Source organism: Gavialis gangeticus, unplaced genomic scaffold (genome assembly GCF_001723915.1).
Source record: "Gavialis gangeticus isolate Ggan-Ray unplaced genomic scaffold, GavGan_comp1, whole genome shotgun sequence".
Taxonomy (NCBI): Eukaryota; Metazoa; Chordata; order Crocodylia; family Gavialidae; genus Gavialis; species Gavialis gangeticus.
The window spans coordinates 18715258-18723782 of NW_017729004.1; the positions used below are offsets into that span (position 1 = coordinate 18715258).

The window sequence follows — 8525 nt, forward strand, 5'->3', positions numbered from 1 at the left end:
GGGGCCCGGGGGGGCCCTCCCCCCCCCCCCCCACCCCCACCCATCTGGTGTCTCCTGGGTCTAGGGGAGCACTTGAGGTCCCTCCATGGCCAATTGCCAAGCCAGGAGGTGTGCCCGGGGGGCTCCCCCACGCTCCTGTGGGATGTTCCATCCACCCCACCATCTCAGTGTTCACAAGCTGCACCTGGTACCTCAAGGTATATAGAAAAAACATATAAAGCTATGTCTATTGCTGATTCTGCGAATCAGAATCGAATCTTCAGATTTGGGTTCAGCCTGATTGAATTGGGGCAGCTATCCGAATTAGTGAATTGAACCACTGTCCCCCAAACTGGGCTGAATCCGAATCCAAATTGAATATGGCCTGCTTAGCACACCCCTAAAAAAAAACAAAAAAAACAAAACAAAAAAAAAACATGGAGTACAATACAAAACAGTAAAAATTCTGTAACCAAAACTGAAAATGTATTGGCTAAATGTGTCCTTTTTGGGACAGCTGGGGACATCAGTTTCCAGGTGTAAGACTTATAACATTTGGTTTAGAATTGTGCCCTTCAACCTTCTCAACTTTTGCTTTTTGCAGCTTTCTTGCTGTTGAACAAGGAGGAGGGCAGAACAAAAATAACTATCTGTGCTCTGATGAAATATAACTTTTCTATTTAGTAGTGACAATACATTGGGGGAGAGATTGTGACACTAGCAGATTACATGTTATATGCAAGATGAATTTATTTCAGCAGTTGTTGCAAAATTTAATAGAAGAGAAAATGAGACTGTTTGAGACTTGTAGTCTCAGTAGTTCTTATTGAGAATCTGTTGGACACCTGATGAAAAATAGGAGGCTGAGTGAGATCAAATCAACCACCATGGGTACATGGTATAAGAAACCTTGTAGGAGTTGGTTTGCTGTTAGGCATAATATGTCCTAGACTCCTTCCCAAGAACAGCAGAACATTTAACCAGTTCAAATCTAGTGGGAAAATGAGACGGCATATTGTGAAGTTAGAAAAGACATAATTAGTGAGCTTACATATGTGCACCTTTTTATCAACTTATTCCATCAATTCAAGTCTTTGGGGATTCTTTTTAATAATTGATTTAAACAGATGTTGCTGTCTGTTTTGGACCAAAAAATTGACCTACCTTAAAATTCACTAGAAATGTTCCCTGTAGCCTACATTTTAAGAAATATGTCAGGGTGCCTCTAATTTATTGAGGACTTCCTTCCTGCAGTGTTTAAGCAGCAGCAATTTCCTAATGAATTCTGTTCCTTTTATACAGCGAGAAAATAGCAGATGTGTGGTATCTTATTATATGGGCATGATCTTAGAGGTGTTTATGGTCTTGGTGTTGACACAATCAAGTGTTTGCTGTTGATTATCAACTTGAAAATGTGGTATGACCAAACATGTGTAGCAGAGATTTCTCTTCCCTCCCTCCCCTTTTAAATACATGATGCTTTTGGTTTTTTTCACGCTGCACACTCCTACCTCCTCTCACCCTAGGCATGGAGCACCTTTTGAAGCGAGAGTGTTTTTGGGTTGCCTTATCTTCCTGCTGTCACTTACCCTGCTTTTGGGCTGAAGTCTGCGGGTAGAATTGGCTTGTGTTTGTTCTTCTGTGTGTGTTCTGTAATAATCTCGTACTGGTTTTACACAAAATAACAGTATGCCAATTAGACAAAATAATGAAGAAGAATTAAACTTCATTCTCCATCATGGCATTGGATATTAATGTTAAATTGTCTAGGGTGTTAGTAATTCAGTTGTTTATATGCGACTAATCAGTGGGTGTATTGTACTTTTGTCCCTTGACGCTGACGGTTCAGGTATCAAGGCAGGCTCTCACTTAGTCAATGTTTTGGTGTTGCTAGAGCAGTAAGTGAATCGAAATGACTTCTCATAATGACATCTCTGTTTTTGATTACATTGATTGCGTTTTTTCCATAATTCTTTCATCCCCATTTGTGGAAGTATGTGATTAAGTCCATACCTGGAAAGGCAGGCAGTTAATTTCTGATCTGTGACTGAGAGTCTGTTGAGGAACTGTGAAGTGTATCTCTTGCCCTTTCCCCTTGAGATTTCCTCCAAAAGTCACTTGCTTTTGTGCTTAGTCCCTACAAGATGAGATGCATTTTAAATTTTGAGTTGTATTTTATTGTTTTGTAAATGCGTGTGTGTTGGTATATTGCTGTTCTTATGCTTAAACATTGCCAAGAATCTTGTAAGAATAGTAGAGTATAATTTAACTTCGATATTGTAATCCATGTTTTCTATAAGCTATGTTCATGTATAGCTGCTGTGGGTATATACACTTTTAAAAAATAAATTCACTGAATATGCAGGGATACTTTTGATGGCATAAAAGAACATCACTAGAGATTTCCACTCCTGGGTTTAAAACCTCAGGTATGAAACTTCACCTACACTTTATCACTTGAAAATAAGCTAGAATTTTTGGAGGGGCTGCATATCAGGTGACTAAAATGTACTCGCAACATCACATCCCTTGTCAGTTACTTTTCAGGCAGAAAAGCTAATACAGTTCCAGCTCCCGCAGGGAGGCTGTGAGTTTTGCTTGTCTAGAGATACTGCATTTAATGAGGTATAATTACAGAGAATTCTTCCCTTACTCCACACTGGGATTTCCTTAGCTCTGTCCTGCTGGAAAAATCCTAATTTAAAATGGGATAAGGTTTGTCACAAGACACTTCCAAAATAACACGCTTTTGTTTCCAACGTAAGCATGTTTCAGATGTGGTAGGGAATGAGCTGCTTGTATTTGTAAGATTGTCTTTGCTGGCTTTGCCAAAGGAGGGTTCATTCCAGTATATACTATCAAATATTCAGTACCGGGTTTTCAAATTTAGAAGTCTTCCATGGTGTTAATTTTCCCTGCACAGATGGAACTGAGAGACTTTTTTTTAAAGAGAAATGTGGGGTGGTTGTTAGATTGTTTTGTTTTCCTTTTTAAGACTCTGCTATTATAAGGCTAGAAATATAGTCCTGCATTTTAAATGGTTAGGAAAAGCAAAACAACAGCAAACCTTTTCCAGACCTCCCCCCCCACCCCCGCTATTGTTTAGGCAAATATTGTGTCCTTTGCTTACAGGGACTAAGTATTGCAGTTTGTTTTTTGTATTGTGGTAGTTCCCAAAAGTTAGCCAAGAATAGTTTTGTCTTGATGGGTGCTGCACATTTGAACAACGATGTATTTTCTCTGTCCCATCTTACAATAAACATGTGTTAGAGGAAAGGACCATAACATACAAAGAGAGTTTGCAAATATCTTGTTATTTCATAGTACTTTAAAAATTCTTTTTCATTGCCATTTTTGTTAAATACTTGAAACAGAGAAAGGAATGCAAAAGGACCATTGAAGAGCTCAGGACAAGATGGAAGAAGGAGGGGAAGTAAAGGAGTAGAGCATTGGAGAGCAGTTGAAGTGAAAATTTGGGAGGAAGGGGCAGGGGAGGTTGAAGCCATGTAAGCAGTGCAGAGATGGTGGCTAGGTCGGGGTGGGCAAAATACCATTTGTGGGCTGGATCTGGCTCATGGAGGGACTTTGTCCAGCCCATGGTTGGTCCCAGGCACTGTCCAGCGCCTTGCCACCCCCTGGTCATGCACTGGGGCTGGGGCAGCTCCACAGCTAGACTGCCTTTCTAGGCAGCCCAGGTGGTGGTGATGGTGGCGGCGGCAGCTCCTTTCAGGTGCTATTGCCACTGTCCTCAGCCCTGTGGTACTGACAGGTACCCATGCGCACAGCCTTAACCCTGGCCTGCCCTGCGCCTGCTCTGGACTCTAACCAGCTCTGGATCAGCTGGAACCCACGCGCACATCCCTGACCCTGGCTTGCCTTCCTGGCTTGCACTGTGCCTGTTCTGGAATTATCTGCCCACGCTGAGCAGTGGCATCAATGGCGGTGGCTGGGCAAAAGCTGCTACTTGGAGCAGGGGAGAAATAGCCTCTCCCCCTCACTGCTGCCGGGCCCTTTTGGCTGTAGCTGCCTGTGCCTGGGCTCCCCCGTGACTCTTGCACTGTCACTGCCGCCCTGCTGTGTGGCTCAGAGGTGGCGGTGATGGCAGCAGAGAGGAGCTGCAGGGCAGCCCAGGCACGGGCTCCAGGTGGCTGTAGCAAGAAGGGCCCTGTGGAGGGGCTACTTTTCCCCAATGGTGAGCAGCATCTTCTGCCTGGATGCTGCCACTGCTCACCATGGGTGGGCAGTCTAAAGCAGGTATGGGGTGGGCTGGGTTTGGGGCTGTGCATGCGGGTTCTGGCTGGTCTGCTCTGCCAAAGCGAGTCCAGAGTGGGCGCAGGTTGAGGCTGTGCGCTGACTGGCTCGCAGCTGCTCCCTGGAACGGCATGTGTGGCCCACAGGCCCAAGTAATTGCCTGCCCCGGTCTAGACGCATTCTGACGCTTGACATTTCATTCCAAGAAGCCTTTACAGTGGAGGAATCTGATAAACCAGTTGCCCCTAAAGTTCTGTTCAGGAAAATGTATAGATGTTTCTTTAGACATCATTTGTTTTAACTTCCTTAACCTACATAACAAAATCCAATAGCTGGAAGTTCTGCCCTCAAGGAGCCAAGCAGGCTTGTCACTTGCTTCCGAGTTATAACTTCTGAAATGTGAATGTGTTTGTTTTTCTGTGGAAGTGATGTTAGTGGTTAATATATAGTATTTTTCAAAAAGCAGGACCTTCTTGAAATTAGAAATTGTTAACATCCTATTTTACTCATTATTTCAGTCAGTTTTCCAGCTGGTTCTCTGAATTCTGCTTCGAATTTATATGAATTACTCTTTTTGGTACAGAAGAACACAAGCTTTAAAAATGCCGATAGTCAACAGGCTCTTGGTAAAACATGTCAGAATAAACCTCCGAAATTGGGTATGACTTAATGAGTCATTAATACTAAAATGTCTACAGTGGGCACAGGAAATGAATGGTGGATTGCAGATTTCCTTCTATGTGGGTTCTTTATATGCAAATTTGCCCTTATGTGATGAGCATATTTAGTTCAATAATTCATTATATGTGAGGTAAATTTGCTGTTATGTAGTCAGCATAGATGCCTCCCCCACAGATAAGTCTATGGGGGGAGGGGAAAGGGACATGACCCCACTCACCCCAGCTGCAGCGGCCCCAGTTGTGGCCAGTGCCAGGTGCCTGCAGTCGCTAGGCTGTACTCTGCTCTGCCTGTCCCCCTGTGCCTGGGCTGCACTGTGCCGTGGTGCAGGCAGCTGGTGTCGGCTGCTCCTGGGCTGCTCCAGCATGGGCTGGGGTCAGTGCAGACAAGCAGAGCCCCTGACAGTGTGGGGTGCAGGACTTGCCACAGCCCTGGCTGCAGCGGCCCCAGGAGCGGCTGGTGCCAGCTGCCCGCACCAGGGCATGGGGTAGCCCAGGAGCAGAGGTGAATGGGGACAGGCAGAGCACGGTGCAGCTCTGGCTGCAGGCAGCTGGCGCCTGCTTCTTCTGGGGCTGCTGCATCCGGGGTTGGGGGTGAGTTGCTGCTCTGTTCCCTCCTGCTTTGCTGCCTTTGTGTAGTTCCGTGGAGCAGCACCCTCCCTCCCTCACCCCATGTAAACCTGTCCCTATTTGTTACGTTGTGAAGTGGGCTAGCTTTATGCAAACTTTGATTTATGCGCCGTTCTCCAGGAAGGCATGGACAGCATACCTTGAGGTGAAACCTGTACTTCAGTTCACGTAGGTTTTTCTCTGTATCCCATAATAATTGAAGGGTTTTTTTCATGTGTGGATTGAAATGTTGTTGGAAATGGAAGAACTCCTTGTTTGAGTCTGAGAATGGTATGGTGAGAGGTTCTCACATTCTAACAGATTTTCTTGAGTGTCAGTGTTGGACTTCTGGGTCATTCCATTCTCCAGTTTTAGATAAGTGATTGTATTTGCTGGCAGTGATTAGTCTATACGAAGCTGTTGCTGAAGAATGCCTGAACTTTGGTTTGCAAGAGAGATTGCAGAGTTGACGGTGAGATTACTGTGCAGTACTTGAAGGTGTCTGCCTCCTGCCACTGTTGATCTACGTCAAGTTTTCTCTGCTATGCAGTACCCAACCCAGAGCAAAGGGGAGTTTAGCAAGGAGGTTGCACAGCAAAAATCTAGTTTTCTGTGAGAAGTAATTATATTATATATATATATTTAAAGTAATAGTTTCTCATAACCCATTCTTCTAAAAAGTTGCTTGGTTACTTCTAACTCATTATTACGCTTATTTGACAACCCTAGAGCCAAGATGCGACTCTCATGGATCGCTTCCCTGAATCCCATAGGCTCCCCCCCCCCCAGCCCTCTGGCCATGAGCTTCCTCAAACCCAGTGGTTTGGCAGGCAGCAGAAGCTGGAGGAGGGAGGGGGAGCCCAGGGACTCCAGAAGAAGCAGCAAGAAAGCAAATAGGGGGAGAACGGTGTACAGCTGCAGTTTAATCCTTTGGGGGCTGCATGCGGCCAGCAGACATCCCTGCTTTAAACTATAATCTTAGGTAATGTCAGTAGACGATATAAAATGAAAATTTTAAGTGAGAAAATATTTCTTGCAGAAATCTTGTATAGCTACTGGGGTTTTCTGTGTTTTTAAAGTTTTAATTCTATCGAAAGAAAAGGTGCCATTGTTCATATTTTCTGCATGGTGTTCTCATTGTGCTTTGTCAAAAGTTTGCCTATTATGTCTTTTGCTCATGTTATCCTTCTGGGTTGTACATGTTTTGAGCTAGCCCTTTGCCCTGTCTAGGGCTTTTAGAATTTAAGATCACCTTTAGCTTCAAAACAAAAGCTAGCCAAATCCTTTCTCTGGAGGAAGATTTTGAAATGGCTTATTGGAAAACTAAAGGAATTTTTGTTTTAATTGGTTAAATTTATTCTCTGCCACAAATATTGTAACAAATTTGAAAAGTTTGTTTTTAAGAAGAAATAAGATGTAAATTCATGGCAAGTTCTAGTAGTCCTTCCTAGAGCTAAGTGCAGAGATCAAACTGTTGGCCATCACAAGTTTGTCTCCATTACAACCTATATAGCTCTTCCACTAATTCATTAGGTTTAGATTTGCATATGGGTCAGCTAGTTAACAAATCCTGCTTTGCCTTGGCTGTTTTGTGCTCCAGCTAACCGCTGTCAGGGTAGTAGTAGCAGTTCAAAGGGCACCACTTCTGCAGTTGGTTGTGTAGGACTGATGAGCTCCAGCTGATTGGAGAATGGCACCCTTTGAATCACAAGTCATAGCAAGCAGCTGAGTAGCTCATTATTATTTCAGCAACCCACTGTGAACTAAGTGGGTTTCAAGCCACCTCTGTGCAAAAAAAAATTAAGTTTTTTCCGTACTATATAACAATTTTAATTTTACAGAAGTGTAAATCAAATGCAATTTGTACATAATTATCTGCAGGGATCCAGGTTTTCTGTTTTCTCTGTTTTTAAAAAAAATGTGGGTTTTCTGCAGTTTCCCACATTTTTTTCCCCTTTAAAGGAGGTTTCTCCTTGCAGGCTGGTAGAGAGCAGGCAATATGGCAGGGGTGTGGGGTGCAGATTTATGTGCCCACTGCAGGGTGTGGGGCTTCAGCTGGGCTGGGCCAGCTTTGGGCAGGAGTCATCTTCATGGCTCAGTGGGTGGGACCAAGGAGTTCTGCTTTGTCATGGCTGCCAAGGTTTGGTGCCCCCTGCCTACCTACCAATAGCAGGGGGCACAACTCTGTGCTACCGCTGTGCCTTACTACGGCAGTGCTCCTTCTGTCCCACCTGCTGTGCCACAGACGTGATTCCTGCTTGGAGCTGGTTCTATTTGGTTACGGCCCCACGTCTTGCTGTGGGTGCAGAAATCTGGGAGGCCATGTGCCTCCCTGCCCCTCCAACATGTTGCCTGTGCCCACACCCACACCCTTCATAGCATCATAGAAAATTAGGGTTGTAAAGGACCTCAGGAGGTCATCTAGCCCAACTCTGCTCAAAGCAGGATCACCCCAGCCAAAGCTTTGGCTAGCTGGGTCTTGAAAACCTCCAAGGATGGAGCGTCCACCACCTCTCTGGGTAACCTGTTTCAGTGTTTTACTGCCCCCTGAATGAGAAAATTCTTCTTAATAGCTAACCTAAACTTCCCTTGCTGCAACTTGAGACTGTTGCTCCTTGTTTTGTCACCACTGAGAACAGTCCAGCTCCATCCTCTTTCAAACACCTCTTTAGGTAGTTGAAGGCTGATATTAAATCCCCTGTCAGTGAAGGGGACAGGGGGAGAGATCTGATTTCCCCCCCCCATGATTTAAAAAAGACCCCAACAAAAACACCAATATTTATAGGTATTTAGAACTTATTTTATTATAATAATTGAGGCACTGGTAGGCTTTGATACTGTTTTAGAGAAAACAAGGTTTCCTAAATCTGGAATTGAATTTAACTATCCCAGGAAAAAGAATTTAATTTTTTTCAGCGGAGGTTAGAGGGCAGAAGTGCTGGCACTTGTGATCTCACTTCCTTCCCCCCTCCCCCCCCCCCCTCTCAAACACACAAAAAAACTTTTTTT

General features: G+C 44.4%; 1 protein-coding gene across 8 annotated transcripts in view; it reads left to right on the forward strand.

Annotated features, from left to right (window-relative positions):
- The window catches only part of RBM33 (RNA binding motif protein 33), a 224858-nt gene that overhangs the window by 45971 nt on the left and 170362 nt on the right, over positions 1-8525 (forward strand). The gene's annotated exons all lie outside the window — the stretch shown is intronic.